Below are 18863 nucleotides of genomic sequence, written 5' to 3' on the forward strand. Positions count from 1 at the left end.
ATGGATAATATTAAGTACTAAATATTTGCTCATTTATCTGATGGAAGATTATGCGAAGTTTTTATAAAAACCCGAACTATGAGAATCTAAATGTGCATATAGAATATTTTATTCTATTTTTTTGGCTTACAAAATAAAAGAGGAGGAAAAACACCTTTTATTCATTTTCTCTCATTAGGAACAAACCCTATCAAAAGTTTTATAGGTTTTTTTTTATGAGTGATATTGCCCCTTACTTGTCTGCTCTTCCTTCTTTAGGAATTTTCAGTATAACGTACAAAATAATCTTCAAATTACGAAGGAATTGACGAATAGGACAAGATCGGAAACCCAATTAGTTCTTCGAATAATGAAATAGGAGAATGGGATCAGAGAAAATAGGAATCTTCTCCAAGATTGCTTAGTTATTCTCCTCATCTCTCCTCCCTACGATCTATCTCTATTTTCCGGATCGTTTGGACAAGGAAAGGAGGGAATGGCATGTATATAGTACACAATATAGCATATCGGGGATCGTTCAACAAGTTGATCTGTTACAGTGCTTATGGAGTCACTCCCTATTTCAATTTTATTCCAATTTAGCTCTAAATGAACATTTTTAGATCTAAATGAACATTTTATCAAGAATATATAAGGGAGAAGAAGGATAAAAGGCTCCAAAGGGGTATTAATTTTTGAATCAATAAATAAACTTCATGTTCAAAAATCTATGGACCTAAAGATTCATCTCGGCCAATTGAACTTTCTCAAATTGTTTCTTCTTAAGGACCAAAAATATCTGTGCCAGAATGACAGATGCTAAGAATAATAAAAGACCTTTAACACGTAATGGATCTTGAAGTACTATCTCTGCATCTCCTTGACCAAATCCACCCAAATTAGGGTTATTCGTTAATGGCTGATCGACCTTGATCAATTCGCCTTCTGAAATAAGAAGCTCTGGTCCTGGAGGTACAATGTCAACCACTTGCCCACCGTCTGATGTATTATCGATAGTTATCTCATATCCACCCTTTTCTTTACGTAAAATTTTGCTCACTCTTCCTGTTGCTGAAGCACTATAGACCGTATTGTTGCTCTTACTCCCGTCGGGATAAATTTGTCCTCTTCCTCTATTACCACCCGCATATATGGGATATTTCAGGAAGTGAGCTTCTTTATCAGTAGAAGGATCTGGTGAAAGGATGGGGAACACAAGTTCACTATATTTTTGACCGGGAACAGGACCTATTACAATAATGTTTTTTTTATTGGGACGATAGTTCTGAAAATAAAGATTACCCATCTTTTGTCTAATCTCAGGGGAAATACGATCCGGAGGGGCTAATTCAAAGCCCTCGGGTAAAATTAGAACAGCTCCTACATTTAAAGCCCTTTCTTGCCATTAGCAAGAACTTGTTTCATCTGCATATCATAGGGGATCTTAACAACTACTTCAAATACGGTATTGGGAAGCACGGATTGTGGAACCTCAATATCCACAGGTTTTTTTGCCAAGTGACAATTGGCACATACAATACGTCCAGTGGATTCTCGGGGATTTTCATAACCCTGCTGTGCAAAAATGGGATATGCATTCGAAATGGATGTCCGAGTTATGATATGTATCATGACCAGGACGGAAATTAACCGAGTCATCTTTTTCGCCCATTCATAAGTATTTCTATTTTGCATGGTTCAATTATTGGTTCCAAATCATTTTTGGGGTGAGAGTAGGTAGCTATCATAGTTACCTGTCAAAAATTCTGCTACTATATTGATTCAACCAAACCTAAAAATAAGAAATCGGAAGTCTCTCACCAGGAGAAGAATGAAGGGGAGGAATAGCTAATTCCTGAACACGAAAAACACTTTATTATTCTGTTTCAATTGTTTCGGTCGGAGAAAACAACCTACCTATTCTTTATTCATTCATCGAATGATAAATTACTACAAGTGAAGGAGATATACGATTGAAACGACGAAAGATCCAATATTTAAGAATCGTATCTAAGATGACTGGAAAAGTTGAAACAAGACCAAATATGATTCGTTCATTATGGGCAAATCCATAACTTTTGGAGATCGAATCGATCATCAGTTCCCAACCATGGGGTGAATGAAACCCAATACATAGATCGGTTGCTAAAAGAATTAGAAAAGCTTTCATTGTATCGGTCAGACTATAGAAGAATTCTTGGATCCAAGAATTGATAATAGCGAGTTTATTCTTACCCAGAATGATATAAGCACTTATAAAAGCAAAACCTATTAGATTTGTTAATAAATGTGATATTATCTGGATACAATCTTCATTGTACATTTCGACCAATTGGATCGTTTCTTTGTGAATCTCTATACGAAGAGATTGTGAATGTGTTCCCAAAGAATCTTCCACCATTCTTTCTAACAAGAATAGTTCTTCTATTTTCTCAAATCTTCCCAGAGCATTTTGTTCCTGGAGATAATCAAAAAATTTCTGAGATTTAACTGTATTCCACCAATTTGTAACCCAAGGCTCCAAACCTTTCCGTAATGAAATAGGAATTACCCAAGGCAGTACTACTAAACATGCGAGATATCATAGGGAAGCTGATGCTTTATATTCGGACACTTCCAATTCGTGAATCACTAACGAACCTGATTCACTTGTCAGTTCTGTCCGAAATCTAGACAGAGTACGGGTGATAGAATGAGGTATGGGATCCATAGATTGATCTATTGCGTAATTGTTTGATCCCGATCAAAAAAATATACTCGGGAAAAAAGTAAAAGGTTTGTTCAAAATGGGTGAGACGGAGCATAAGGAGATCATTCCAAATCATTTATATATGGACCAATTATCTATTCATTTTTTTCATCTTCTTCTTTTTTAGAAGAATAACTTGAAGTAACATAAGTCTTATTCATTGCCAAGATCTTTTGAATCCTGATCACTAGATCCTTTACGAATATTTCCCCAGTTATCTCCAAAGATGACAAACGCTCTTGAAAAATGAGAGAACGACAAAAAGTCATAATTGGATCGTGATGTGAGGAAAAAAGCGTTTTAGTTTTAGGGAAACCGGACCACTCTATCTAGTAATTGTTGTTTCTGAGACATCATATTCATCTATTGGTACCAGTTCTATTTTAACTTATTGCTTTTTCTATATTACCTCTTTCTATACTATTTCATAAAAATAGTATATTGTTCGTAAAGATCCTATATCGTTCCATTTTCATACAATGAAATATTTATTGAAATTTCATTGTATGAAAATGGAATATTTATTGAAATTTCCTGATTGGATATTTATTCATGTTCCTTTATCCTCGACATATATTCAAATGTTTTTACATTTGAATGTATGTCGAGGATAAAGACACCCCCGATTTCAAAACCCTTCAATGGATACACGCAAGAAACGGGCTGATTCAACGGCTTTCTGTTCGATCTCCCTTAGGTTCACATTATCACCAGTACGAGTTAAAGGAATGTCTTGTCGGCCCTTTATTTCCATATAAAGAACACGACGAGGGGAAATACCTTCTTGAATTTCCATTTTGATCATCTGAATATCCTTCATAAGAAATCGTGGGAAAATACGACGATTTATTCCGGGAAATCCCCAACGAAAAAGACATACATTTCCTTTTTTTTTATCGAACTTATTATAGCCACTACCCACATTGAACAAAATTGTGCACCACAGATAAGAGCTAATGAACAGACCTGCAATACCATAAAAACACATTACAATTCCTTGTGGAACAAAGAGTATTTGCTGAGATGACAATAGGGGTATCAGGTTCTCACCAAAATAACTCGAGATCCCGACTAGGAAAAATCCTAGTGAACCCAGAAAGAGGATACAAGCCCAAAAGAAATTACTTCTTTTTCGAGACCCTGTTATAGGTTCTATCCATAGCCATTTGGATCGACGATTCATAAAAAATTGTATTCAATTCCATCCTATTGAAGTTGAGGGAATAGCCAACTTTTTTATCCTTTGGTTCCCAAACTCTTATGAACTATCTATATAGATAGATAAATTTTCAGTTAAGTCAGCCAAGTTTGTCTTCTTGTCCATTCTTACCATCCATTTCAAATGGGTCCTTCCCTAATTTATCAATTTTAGAAACAACATTGGATCAGTGGAGTATAAATATCTCCTGGAATAGATATCTATACCGTATGAAAAAAGAAAACCGACCACATTAACATATTGACCCATACCTATTTATTGACATATGTGTAGATCATATCTGTATATGTATATGAATATGAATATGAATAAATATCCATATTCATATATATATAATTTGGATATTTATACCTATTTTGTGTCTATAAGAGTTCTATCTTATATCATCTAAAATAGGTATAAATATCCATATTCATATATCATTTGGATATTTATACCTATTTTGTGTCTATAAGAGTTTTATCTTATATCATCTAAAATAGATATAGATATCCTATCTGTTCTGCAATTGAAAGATCTAAACCCATTTACTAAATCTGATTTGATCAGATTCATAAAATCTCGTCCTTCTGAATATACAGATGAGAAAGAACCATTGTAATTGCTAGAAGTAATAAGCCAACTAAAGGCACCAAAATAGAGGGTAGGATAGGGAGTAGGTTAGAGAGTAGGTTAGGGAGTAGGTTAGGAATTATCATAGAATGAGTACCTTACTTAATCAATGAAATGTTCATCCATATTACAAAGAATAATTATAAGGTCAAATAAGTGATGGGACCAAATAAGCGGTCCCATTCGTCCTTCTTCATAGAATACATGTATGCAAGTGTTCGTTGTTCCTTTCCCCGTCTCTCCCAAAAATACTAAAAAAGCATTTCCAGTTGGGGAAATTTTTTTTTAATAAGATCTCGATGAGTTCAACAATGAGTTCTATATTACAACATAGAGATCCATTAGAACACTTACTATATAAGTAAAATAGTGGAAGAACAAGAATCCTGACCAAAATTTCTCTGATTTCTGAAAGCGGAGAATTGGCTATATGGATTTTTAGTATAGGCTCGAGGATCATAAATTGTTAATAAGAAGGGGGTGAAAAGCAATTCTCTCCTTCGCCGCGATAAGAAACTGTATCACTGTCACTTCCGTTACAAGGAACTCGATTTGATCCTTTTTCCTGATAAGGAAACTCAACGTTCATTTTTTTCTTTTTATTTATTTACAAGGAAGACCGTAAAACGTAAAACCAAAATAGTTCACTCAAAACACCTTTTAAGAGATTACGTGGAACGATCAGATCAAATAAACCATGACCAAATAAATGCTCAGTCACCTGAAAATCTTCAATCACTTTCTGACCTAATGTCTGTTCGATTACTCTTTTACCTGCAAATGAAATGTACGCTTTAGGTTCGGCAATAATAATATCTCCCAACATGCCAAAACTAGCAGTCACTCCACCAGTTGTCGGTGACGTCAAAATCGATATATATAACAAATTTTTCTCCTTCTGATGAATATATAATGCAGAAGCTATTTTAGCCATTTGCATTAAACTAAAACTTCCTTCTTGCATACGTGCTCCTCCGGAATCACACACCATAATTAATGGAAGAGATTTCGCGGTAGCGCGCTCGATCAGACGGGTTATTTTCTCACCTACTACAGAGCCCATACTACCTCCCATGAACTGAAAATCCATAACTCCGAGTGCGATAGTAAGACCATTTAATTGACCTATGCCTGTTTGAATAGCATCAGTTAAACCTGTCTCTATTTGATAGAAAGTGATATGATCCTTATAAGATTCATCCTCAGAATTAAGATTATCAGAATGAGAAGGTTCATTCTCAGAATAAAATTGAAGAACATCTAGAGTGTGCATGTCTTCATCCATAGGACGCAAAGTGTCACGATCAATTGGAAGTTCTATTCTATCTGAACTATTCATTTGCAGATAATATCCACATTCTTTACAAACACTTTGATTCTCTCTCAAGAATCTGAGATATAGTAAGTTCTCGCAATTATTGCATTGAGCCCATAACTTCTTAATTTTAGCGTAATCAATACTTTTATTCTTGTTTTTCTCCGTCTCATTGGCATCCTTACTATCCCTTTCGACCGAATTTTTTAGTAATGCAGTTATTTTACGCTTGTCTTCGAACCACTCCTTTATAGACATAGAGTTTTCCTTCCATATAAAGGTGAAAATTGTTACTTTTCCTATCTTATTTTGTATGAAGAGAAGTCGTATAAGTATAAATACAATGATGAAAATTATTAATCAATAGTGGAATGAATCATTGAGAAATCATTTCCATTCATTATTGATTAGGAATCTGAAGTATCGATCCGGGATTATGATAGAATACTTTATTCTATTATAAAGAAAGATTCTCTCCTATACCACGATGGAAAGGAATTTTCATTTAAAATACAACATCTTTTGGGCTAGAAGGGATTTGAACCCTTGACTTCACGGTCCGGAACCATGAGCTCTGATCCACTGAGCTACCAACCCTATCGAATGATCTATAAGATCATTGTAAAGGATGAATAGGATTTGTTATCGAATGCTTGACCCAAATTTTTTTTCATAATAAACTTTGTTTGAGATATTTAACCTTGGAAATATCTATATATCAATATCTACATAGATATTGATATATAGATATTAATATATGGAAATTCCATATATTGATATCTGAAATCCCATATCTCCACTCACGATTTGGACTAATATTTGGGGTAGTAGTAAAAGATTGGGTCGAGTCCAATTGGTAGAACGAAAGTCACTGGATTACAAGCGATCAATCACATCAAATTCAAATTTGATCTCCTTCCATACTTCACAAGCAGCAGCTAGTTCAGGACTCCATTTACAAGCTTCACGGATCACTTCATTACCTTCACGAGCAAGATCACGTCCTTCATTACGAGCTTGTACACAAGCTTCTAGAGCAATCCGATTAGCTACTGCACCAGGTGCATTTCCCCAAGGATGTCCCAAAGTTCCCCCACCAAACTATAGTACGGAATCATCCCAAAAGATCTCGGTCAGAGCAGGCATATGCCAAACGTGAATACCTCCTAAAGCTACGGGCAGGACACCTAGCATAGATACCCAATCTTGAGTGAAGTAAATACCACGACTTCGATCTTTTTCGATAAAATCATCACGCAGTAGATCAAAAAACCCTAAAGTTACGTCTCGTTCCCCTTCAAGTTTACCTACTACAGTACCGGCGTGAATATGATCTCCACCGGACATACGCAATGCTTTAGCCAGTACCCGAAAATGCATACCATGATTTCTTTGTCTATGATCCGAATGAAAAATGGCATCAACCCATGGTACCCATCCACCCATATTATTCATCGACCCATGGAATTTACCCATGGTATTGTAAATGGCATCCGCCCGTGGTATTGTAAAATCCACCCATGGTATTTATTCACCCATGGAATTTACCCATGGTATTGTAAATGGCATCTGCCCGTGGTATTGTAAAATCCACCCATGGTATTCATTCACCCATGGAATTGACCCATGTTCAGTTACAATACCACGAGTCAATTCCATGGGTGAATGAATACCATGGGTGGATTTTACAATACCACGGGCAGATGCCATTTACAATACCATGGGTAAATTCCATGGGTGAATAAATACCATGGGTGGATTTTACAATACCACGGGCGGATGCCATTTACAATACCATGGGTAAATTCCATGGGTCGATGAATAATATGGGTGGATGGGTACCATGGGTTGATGCCATTTTTCATTCGGATCAGTCTGTCAATAACTGCATGCATCGCGCGGTGAATGTGAAGAAGTAGGCCGTTGTCTCGGCAATAATGAGCCAAAGAAGTATTTGCGGTAAAACCTCCCATCAGGTAGTCATGCATAACGATAGGAACTCCCAATTCTCTTGCAAATACTACCCTTTTCATCATTTCTTCACATGTACCTGCAGTAGCATTCAAATAATGTCCCTTAATTTCACCCGTCTTAGCCTGAGCCTTATTAATTGCTTCCGCACAAAAGACAAAACGATCTCTCCAGCGCATGAATGGTTGGGAATTTACGTTCTCATCATCCTTAGTAAAATCGAGTCCACCACGGAGACATTCGTAAACTGATCTACCATAGTTTTTGGCTGATAGACCCAATTTTGGTTTGATAGTACATCCCAATAAAGGACGACCATATTTGTTCAATTTATCTCTTTCAACTTGGATACCATGAGGTGGACCCTGAAAAGTTTTGGAATAAGAAGGGGGAATCTGAAAATCTTCCAAACGTAGAGCCCGTAAGGCCTTGAATCCAAATACATTACCTACAATGGAAGTGAACAAGTTAGTAACGGAACCTTCTTCGAAAAGGTCTAAGGGGTAAGCTACATAGGCAATAAATTGAGTCTCCTCTCCAGGAACGGGCTCAATGTCATAGCATCGCCCCTTGTAACGATCGAGACTAGTAAGTCCATTGGTCCAAACAGTGGTCCATGTACTGGTGGAAGATTCAGCAGCTACTGCTGCTCCCGCTTCTTCAGGTGGCACCCCGGGTTGAGGAGTTACTCGGAATGCTGCCAAGATATCTGTATCTTTGGTCTGATATTCAGGAGTATAATAAGTTAATCTGTAATCTTTAACACCAGCTTTGAATCCGACACTAGATTTAGTCTCTGTTTTTGGTGACATAAGTCCCTCCTTTATTAATAATTATTTCTTGCAAGGACGAGGTCTGCTCGACATGGACCGAACGTAAACAATCAATTTTTACAGAAATATCCTACAAAAAGTCGTCCGTTATTAGGGTGCTAGATACACTCTCATTGTATAATGTTCTTTATGTATGACACAACCCAATATTTGCTCTTGAAGTTCTTCCTCCATGGATTGACCCGAGAACCTTTCAGTGGTTAAACTAGTTCATGAATGAAATCAAGGAACCGAATGGACCTTTGACCATAATGGTGCGAATTGTCCGAAAATACATATACAGATGTGCGTATGAAGAGAAGAGATAATGATCAATGAGAGAAAGGTCATGAATATCAAGTTTCATATTTCACAGATGATCTGGACATAATTTTGAAGTATTTTCAGTTTTAGTTATGGATAAATTGGTTCTAGTTATAGATAAATCGAAGACTTCCTCATGATCCTTATTCATATCCATCTACCTACTTCATATTCCAAATATGGATGAATTTAAACTTTTCAATAAAGTTGGATTTTACCAAGGTGGTAACTTCCATTTATTATTTACTGGTCTGATCGACCCAATATGGAACATTTTTTTTTTTTTATTGATGATATTGGCAAAATCATATTTATATATTCTTCATGGAAATTATTTCCATTTTTGTATGAGAAAAAATCTTCTTGTTCTTGGGGTTTCCGCACGTGTAGAAAAAAATGTGGGACGTATTGCTCAAATCATTGGCCCAGTACTGGATGTCTCTTTTCCTCCAGGTAATATGCCTAATATTTACAATTCATTGATAGTTAAGGGTCAAGGTACAGCCGGTCAAGAAATTCAGGTTACTTGTGAGGTACAACAATTATTAGGAAATCATAAGGTTAGAGCTGTAGCTATGAGTGCTACAGATGGTTTGATGAGAGGAATGAGAGTGATTGACACGGGAGCTCCTCTAAGTGTTCCAGTTGGTGGAGCTACTCTCGGACGAATTTTCAATGTTCTTGGAGAACCTGTCGATAATTTGGGTCCTGTAGATGCTGGCATAACATCTCCTATTCATAGACCTGCTCCCGCCTTTACAGAGTTAGATACAAAATTATCCATCTTCGAAACAGGCATTAAAGTAGTAGATCTTTTGGCTCCTTACCGCCGTGGGGGAAAAATTGGTTTATTTGGAGGAGCTGGAGTGGGTAAAACAGTACTCATTATGGAGTTGATCAACAACATTGCTAAGGCTCATGGAGGGGTATCTGTATTTGGAGGAGTAGGAGAACGTACCCGTGAAGGGAATGATCTTTACATGGAAATGAAAGAATCGGGAGTAATTGATGAACAAAAAATATCAGAATCAAAAGTGGCTCTGGTCTATGGTCAGATGAATGAACCACCGGGAGCTCGCATGAGAGTCGGTTTAACTGCTCTAACCATGGCCGAATATTTCCGAGATGTCAATGAGAAAGACGTACTATTATTTATTGATAACATCTTCCATTTTGTCCAAGCGGGATCAGAGGTATCCGCCCTATTAGGCAGAATGCCTTCCGCCGTGGGTTATCAGCCAACTCTTAGCACGGAAATGGGTTCTTTGCAAGAGAGAATTACTTCCACAAAAAAGGGATCCATAACCTCAATTCAAGCAGTTTATGTACCTGCTGACGACTTGACCGACCCTGCTCCTACTACGACATTTGCACATTCAGATGCTACTACCGTACTATCGAGAGGATTAGCTGCGAAGGGTATCTATCCAGCAGTGGATCCTTTAGATTCAACATCGACTATGCTCCAACCTTGGATCGTAGGCAAAGAACATTATGAAACTGCACAAGGGGTTAAGCAAACTTTACAACGTTATAAGGAACTTCAAGACATTATAGCTATTCCTGGACTGGATGAATTATCGGAGGAAGATCGTTTAATCGTGGCAAGAGCAAGAAAAATTGAACGTTTCCTATCACAACCCTTTTTCATAGCAGAGGTATTCACAGGTTCCCCGGGAAAATATGTGGGTCTCATGGAAACAATTAGAGGTTTTCAAATGATCCTTTCTGGAGAATTAGATGGTCTTATCGAACAGTATTTTTATTTGGTGGGTAATATTGATGAAGCTACCGCGAAGGCTATAAACTCCAACATGGAAAGTTAATTCTGAAAATGACCCTAAATCTTCGTGTACTGTCTCCTAATCGAGTCATTTGGGATTCAGAAGTTAAAGAAATAATTATATCTACTAATAGTGGTCAAATTGGCGTATTACCCAATCATGCTTCACTTGTGGCAGCTGTAGATATAGGAGTTATGAAAATACGTCTCAATCCGCAGTGGTCCACTATGGCTATGATGGGCGGTTTCGCCAAGATAGACAGTGATAGAATAACTATATTGGTAAATAATGCAGAGAGAGATGTTGACATCGATCCCCAAGAAGCCCAGGAAAATTTTCGAATAGCTAAAGCTGACTTAGCTCGAGCCGAAGGCAAAAGACAAGCAATTGAGGCTGATTTAGCTCTGAAAAGGGCTAGAACCCGATTAGAGGCTATCAATGCTAGCCCCCCCGTCTCTAATTAACATTTTCTATAATGATCTGAAAAATGGATTCAATGTTCCGCCTCAATCCAAACATGTGGAGTAAAACTTATTAGATACCATTGAAAACTCGATGGCATCTAATAAGTTTACCTACTATTGGATTTGAACCAATGACTCTCGCCGTATGAAAGCGATACTCTAACCACTGAGTTAAGTGGGTCATTTATTCTCATAGGTAGAGTTGGATTTATAAACGATTCTAAATCGAAATCGAATTAAATGTATAGACAATGTATGTGTCCCTGGCACAGATCGAACTTATTGGAACGTATTGGATCATAGTATTGGATCATGAAATATCTACCTTGACATAAAGTGATCCATCTGGTTAGTATAGTAGTGTATCACCAAGACTGGCAAGGAAGGGCTATAGCTCAGCAAGGTAGAGCACCTCGTTTACACGTGCGCCAATGGTTTTCGGGAGAGTTTATGCGTGCCAAGATGAGTTGGGAGGCACACTACAGTTGGGTTGCTAGACATTTCGGGGTAGAGAAAATAGTGGTAGTTTTATAGAAGTATTTTTATTAACTGAACCTTCAGCAGGATGTTGGGAATAACATTAGATCCTGTACTTACTTTGTTATTGCCAAATCGAACATCAAGAAGCAAGGCCTATTATATACTCCTTTGCCTACTCCTAGTCGACCTTAGGAATCCATCTCCATGGATTAGATGTCCTACCTTCCTTCTACTAAGCATGGCAACAACTGCATTTTCGTGGTCGTCAACAAATTCTTTAAGATGGTCATTATGGTGGCCTACAAGAAGAGTATCATAGTAGAAGACACTTCTAATCTCTTCTTTAAACGAGTGTGGGTACACTTTGGGATCCCATAGTTCATTATCTCAGATTGACGTAGCAGGTTCCTAAGTACATTTTTGTTAATTCTCTAGTCAATGTTGGATACCAGGCTCACTAAGTCCATGAATTTCCACCCCCGGACTGATGGCCAAACTGAGGTCATCAACAGGATGATCACACACATTATTCACATGTAAAACTCAAATCATCCATGCACATGGGATGAAATCCTCCCTTATGTCTAGCACAACTACAACACAGTGCTCCATAGCTCAACTGGGCACAACCCCTTTCAAGTGGGATTTGGATTCCAACCACTAAGTCCCATTGATGTGGACATACTATTTGCAGCTACTCAAGTAGATTTTTCTGATGTCCAGTCTCAAGCTAACATGCATAATAGATTCATTGAGCACATTTAACACATCTACCAATAGGTCCATGACATATTGGATAGAACCAATGCTAAGTACAAGCAACGAAATGATCAACATTGGGTGTCACACAAGTTTCAGGTGGGCGAAAACATTTGGATACATCTGTAGAAGGAATTACTCTCACCAAGGTTGTAGGGGATAATTCCTTCGAGCTAAACATTCAACCATTCCTTGGCCTACACCCATTATTCAATGTGTACCGCCTTCATCCATACTTTCCACCATTGTTGGACACATCTCACATTGCATAACAACTCACACCAATAGAGTTAAACCCATACTACATGGAACATGACACAACTAACCAGATCATGGACACACGGATCAAGAAAAATCTCCAACAAAGGATCTAGCTAAATCGGGTTGTCAAACTGAACCAGCGCCTTCACCAGGGCAAGTGGTTCACCAAGGACCAGGTTCAACAGAACTTTACTCACCTCATGGAGGCTTTGCACACAATGCGGACCATTGATTCCTAAGGAGGGAGGACTAATCCAAGTGGATATTGGTGGCTACCCGCTTATTCCACCTAGACCTCTACTCATTTTCATCAGTTTCCTTGCTTATAACAACATTTATTATTTTTAGCAGTTTTTGAGGTCCTGAACTTCTGGAGCAGTTTTGACCCCCTAAACGACGTTATTTTTAGGAACACAACAAGCCCGTAACCATTGGTAGGGGCTTGTGTAAAATACTATAGTAATTAGATATATATTTCCAACCAAGTATCGTATGCACCAAACAGATATAATATGACCAAGTTACGACCCCAAGAAGTTGGTTGCCCAATTAACCCCAACAGGGCCCACAAACTCTTGGTGTTCCATATCTTGGGGTTAGGGTTTTGGTTCTTTAGGGTTTTCCCTTGTTGTTCAATAATAAAAATTCCCTTGAGCCTCATTTTAACACAATTCAGAGGCATGTAGCCACCACATCTCTTCTCAAAGACAAGTTACCATTGCTTAAGCTAGTTTATTTCCATTTCCGTATGTTAGCGGGCGATATCCTACCCTACTCATATTTGAGCCACTTGTTTTGTGGTCTCTCTGTGCATGTCAATTTCGCCATCAATTCTGCATTTCATGAATGTTTTCTTAGCTAAAATCCAACTAAATTCCAGCACCATTCTTGGCTTCCCTCTCTACTTTGTAACTCCCATTCTGCCTATGTCCTGCATCCTTTGTAGACTAACATCTCTATCAAATCCTTGTGAAATTTCATGCATTATTGAATGGTGTGTTAAACGTTGAGTTTCAACGTAGCTTCCAAATGACTCTTAGCACTCTCTCCCATAGGTTTCACAGTGTTCTCCTTCTACTTTGATAGAGAGTGAAGGATTATGGAGGATTGAGTTGCAATTGAATGGTATATCCACTCCTTTATATATATATATATATATATATATATATATATATAGATATAGATAGATAGATTTTCACTGTGTTGTGCGATGATGCATGCATTGTATTTTGAAATATGTTGATTTCTTTAAAGGCAGTGTGGAATTGTTGGAACACTGGTCGAAAACAATGATTTGGAGACATGTACGGGTTGAATTTTTTATTTGGTGTGTTGGACCGATGCGTTGAGCCCCTGTAAGATGGTGCATTGAGTGTGATTGGATACTGTAGGTCTATCGAATTGTTTGTGGTATTTCATTATAACGTTGTTTGGTATTCCAGTTTTGGTGCAGCGGTTTTTCTGTTTCCTCCACTGTATAACGTATTCCATCCTCTGGAAACGTTACCATATTGTGTTTGTTGCGGATGATATCCCATTTGGGTTTACATGAATGGCGAAGCGAGAGGCGTTCCATTTTCCAGGAATCAAAGCATGTGGATCTTCTCTATTATCTAGGAAGTTGATAACTCGGTGACGAGGGGCTGGAAAAAAATAAAAAAATAAATAAAAATAAAAAATTTCCTGTCCTACTTATCATTCATAAAAATGAATAGTGTTAGCAATATAAGGTTTTATTTGCTCAGAATATCTCTTATAATGCTCCACTTCAGTTTGTAACATGATTTTACTCTACTCAAAGCATTTAAAATGGGATGCAGCATCATGCAAAAGAATATCCAACGTGCCTCAAATCACTTACCCGAATGCCATTCTGGATTTCCTTGACCGATCCCTCTTTTTGTCTTTCCAATTAACGATCCTGAAAGTTCTTCTTCTCTCATTCCATCAATATTTTGATGGAAATCAAATAGTAAATGAGCACGGTTAGAAATCAACAGTCTTCCTTGGCAAGAAAATCCATTAGACTCAAGCTCGTCTATCTCTTCAAATAGTCCTAGAAGATGCACAATGACTCCATTCCCAATAATGCATAAGGCTTTTTAATTGAGTATTCGAGAAGGGAGAAGGTGAAGAGAAAATTTCTTTCCCTCGCTATTGTATATGGTGTGACCTTCATTTGCCCCTCCCTGACAACGGGCCACAATATCATAGCATTGTGCTAAAACGTCTAACACCATTGCACAAATAAGTTGATACATGCGATATATGCATAAAATCTTCGGTGATCTGACACAAGAAAGTAAAGCTTGATATACACCTTTGACTCAATTCAAAACTTGCTCTTAGCTTTGGTCAATGGTGGAAGGCACATTGAAGTTAGTGCCCGAGGATTTATTTGTGCCTTATGGAGGCATCCACATTAGTTGTTTGCTCGATAGATAAGCTGAAAGAACGAGGACTTCATTTGTTTGAGGGAAGTTGGGACAGTGCGTTGTTGGCATATTAACGAAGTTGCTTATATTCATCCAATTCAATTTAAAGTTGTTGCTTGTTCAGTTTACTTGTTCCTGTTGTGGAGTTTGGGCATAAATTTATGTGCAACAAACAATTTTTTTTTTCTCAACAGGTTTTAATGAGAAGGTTGCTTTAACTTTTTGGGGTGATATCAGTGTTATATGCACCAAGATTGTCTGCTATTTGTTTGCAGCAACAATTCATATTTTTGTCCTTGGCTATCAGTTTGTACGCCTATCTTTTGGTCTACGTTTTCTCTATTTTTTGGAGCCACTCTCTATTCTCTACAAGATATCCAGTGATTTTCAAAGGGCAGTGCCCAGGTAGGCTCGTAGCAAGCGATGCAGAAGCTTAGGAGCACCCAATTATTGCTTATGCATTGGAAATTTCTGCATGATATCTTCTCCTTAGAAACTACTCATTAATTGTCATCGGCAGATTTGAGGATCTTGGAGAGAGATCTGACCATCATATTGGCACAATATTGTGACTCTTCAAAGGCATGTTTACAATGGAATGAATTCAGCACCAAACTGCACCTGAAACCTATGAATGACTTTTTGGTGAGCCATCTGTAGTTGGCAATGCTTGTTTTCTATATTAGAGGAATGAAAATGTGTGAATGCTGGACTGTTCTAGTGCACACCCGAGAAAGGACAAGATAATGAGTGTTTTGCTTGTTGTTTTCGGCATCACAATACAGTAAAGGACAAGCACAGGTATAAATTCAAGCATGTGATGACTTCAATTTCTTTCAATATCCTTCAAATACTCTAATATGAAGCCATTAAATTAAGGAGGAAGGTAATTATTTCAAAGGGGACAAGGTTGTTTTATATGAAAGATAACCAGGGAAAATTTTCTCTCATGAAAGACATAGTCCAAACTACAATTAACTTTATTATTTTGATAAATAATTGCAATCGACCCTGCTGCAAGTGTCTACGTATTTCTTTCTAGAGAATTCAAGTACTTAGAATTGTTGTCATTATTCTGCATTTTTCTTGGCACTCTTGAATTGGAGAAAATGGGGAAAGATTATGAAGTACTAGAGTTTTTGAAAATTCTGATACAGTCTACTACTAATGAAATAATAAAAATCAACAAATCCTCTCTCACTGACATTAGAATTTGTCTACAAAATGCATAAGAAAATATTGATTTTTTGCAACTAGAATCTCAGTTCCAACGAGATGATCTTCAACAGATTTTCCATTCTAAATTGTTTTCTACCCAAAAGAACCTTTGTTCAAGGATAATCAACTACCAGCAAGTGATGAAATCAATAAGATTGAGGTTGATTCACATTTAGTGCCTAGTGTAAGAGCAGAGTTACATGCAGAAGCAGAAAGCCATCCAACACTTCCCAAGCCAATCATCAAACCTTGGGAAGAGCTTGTCAACAACAAGAACATAACAGGTCTTGGATATGATAAGGATGTTTCCTTTCATATTCCAGATTACTCAAAACCCATTTAGTTTCAAAGTGCTGGATTCCTTCATGACAGTTCACCTTCAGCTGTTCCAGATCCTTCTCCTCTTCCATAACAACAACAATAGATTGTGAAATGCCAACACTGTGACCGAGTTGCCCATGTGAAATATCATTGTTTTTATCTTCATCCATGTAAGCACTGTCATAAAACTAGTCATTCTTCAAACATATTCTTCAAAAACAAGCCTCCTGCAAGAACAAAGATTCATCTTGGATGGATCGCTTCTTGGCAACGGGATTCAACAACCAATAATATATTTCGCTCATACAACAGGATTTGTTCTCGAATATTGAACAATCTTGCAATTGAGTTTTCTCCATCATCTCACCTTGTATCTGACAGGGGGAAGTGATGGTCATCTACAAGCTTCAATGCCACATCAAGCGAGCCTGAGACACAACCTCCCATATTAGATTTAGAGTTGTAGCCAGAGACAAAGATGACCCTGAGAATGCCTTCAGTCAGTGATACCTCTTCAAAGAATTAGGACACTTCCTCTAGTAGAAGAATTCAGCTTCTTGCCAGTTTTGGAAGAGTTCCAAGAATTGCATTAACCATTCCAGGGTTGTTGGTCATCCTTAAACCATCACAGGTTGATACCTCCCTTTTTAGGTTGAGGTTATCACTTTTATGTGGGGTGAGACCTCCCTTTCATTGTTGAAGGTTTCCCTCTTCAAAACATCAGGAGCACTTCCTCTAGCAGAAGACCTGAGCTTCATGCTAGACCTGGAAGAGTTTTGGGAACTGCACTAAGCATTCCAGTGTCGGTGGTCATCCTTAAACCACCTCCCCCTTATACCAACATTTCAGAGAGCACATTCAGCCTAGTGTTGCCATGCATTTTTGCACATTTTGTATTATATCTCTCTTCTTGGACTCATATGTACCCCTTCGGATTAAGGGGGGGAATGTTGGACACGTAATCCTCTATGGGTTGGTGTAGAATGTGAAGAGCCATAAGAGTCCAAGAGACATTGGGATGTGGAACCCAATGATCACACAAATATACTATAAATGTATATCATGTCAATAATAATGCATTCAATGTTTATCATCCACCTTTGTTGTTTACATTCCATGTGACTTTAACAGAGAATAAAAGATCAGGCAAGGAGTGTCACAACTAGGAAACAATTCCTCATTTCAAAAGAGAAGCCTATAGAAGATAAGAATGGAGTAAGAAGATAACGTCTACCTTACCCTAGGGATGAGGTACCTTACCATATCCTCAAGTATATATCTTGTGAAGGGATATTGAGTATGGTTTATGCCTACCACTTCAGATTGATCCATGAGCTGTGATTCAAGGCAGAATTGCCTCTCCCTCAAAGACTTAGTTTTCCCCATTTCCTCCTACAACCAATCATGGATATGAGTCAGAGGGTGATGGAAGTAAAGCACCAACACTTAGCTGACCATGGCCTCATGAAGTTAATAGTGCTGGATGCTTTGAGAAACTTGATGATCACTGTCCTATGGACTAAATTTTTGGACATGGATAGGGATAATTTCATATAAACCCAAGCCATCACACTTGGAGAGACACCAACCTCTATAATTGGAGGTAAAGAAGGAAAACAAAAAGAAGAGTAAGGAGGAAAAAGATAGGAGGAAGAGGAAACAAAAGGAAAATAAGATGAGAGAAAAACATAGGAAAAATAGGTTGCGGAGACAGAGGAAGGAGAAGCAGAAATTAAAGGAGAAGAGGGGGAGAAGCAAGTAGAAGAGAGAGTAAGACTTGAGGAGACTTCTAAACCCCAAGGAGCAAAGTAAAAAAACATCAAATAAGTCTATCTCCAAGGGATATTGAACGGGAAGTAGTTGTAACATTGACTACACTAGCCACTCCTATCAAGCATATGAGGAAGAAATTAAAGCAAGGTCCCATATATTTCAGAACCAGGAAGAGCACTAGAATTAGAAAATGGAAACCATAAGCTCCTACAAAGGTCCCTATCATTATTAATGAATCACTAAGTAAAAAGGAAGAAATAGGACCCAATGAATGACAGATTGAGGAGGTCACTCCTCCTAAAACCAAAACCAAGTCACCTGTAGCATCTATGGGTAGGCCCGCCACTAGGTCAGTGAGCTTCAAGAAGCTAAGGACATAAGCTACAT

At 37.8% G+C, this 18863-nt stretch overlaps 1 non-coding gene across 1 annotated transcript; it reads right to left on the bottom strand.

Moving 5' to 3' along the window:
- Positions 1 to 6397: 6397 nt before the first annotated feature.
- On the bottom strand, positions 6398 to 6471 carry TRNAR-CCG (transfer RNA arginine (anticodon CCG)). Its single transcript has one exon. It is a non-coding gene; the product is annotated as a tRNA-Arg (tRNA).
- Positions 6472 to 18863: the final 12392 nt, after the last annotated feature.

This window comes from Pinus tabuliformis, chromosome 2_2 (genome assembly GCF_031772625.1).
Source record: "Pinus tabuliformis cultivar Carrire ecotype Pingquan chromosome 2_2, CPIR1, whole genome shotgun sequence".
Lineage (NCBI taxonomy): Eukaryota > Viridiplantae > Streptophyta > Pinopsida > Pinales > Pinaceae > Pinus > Pinus tabuliformis.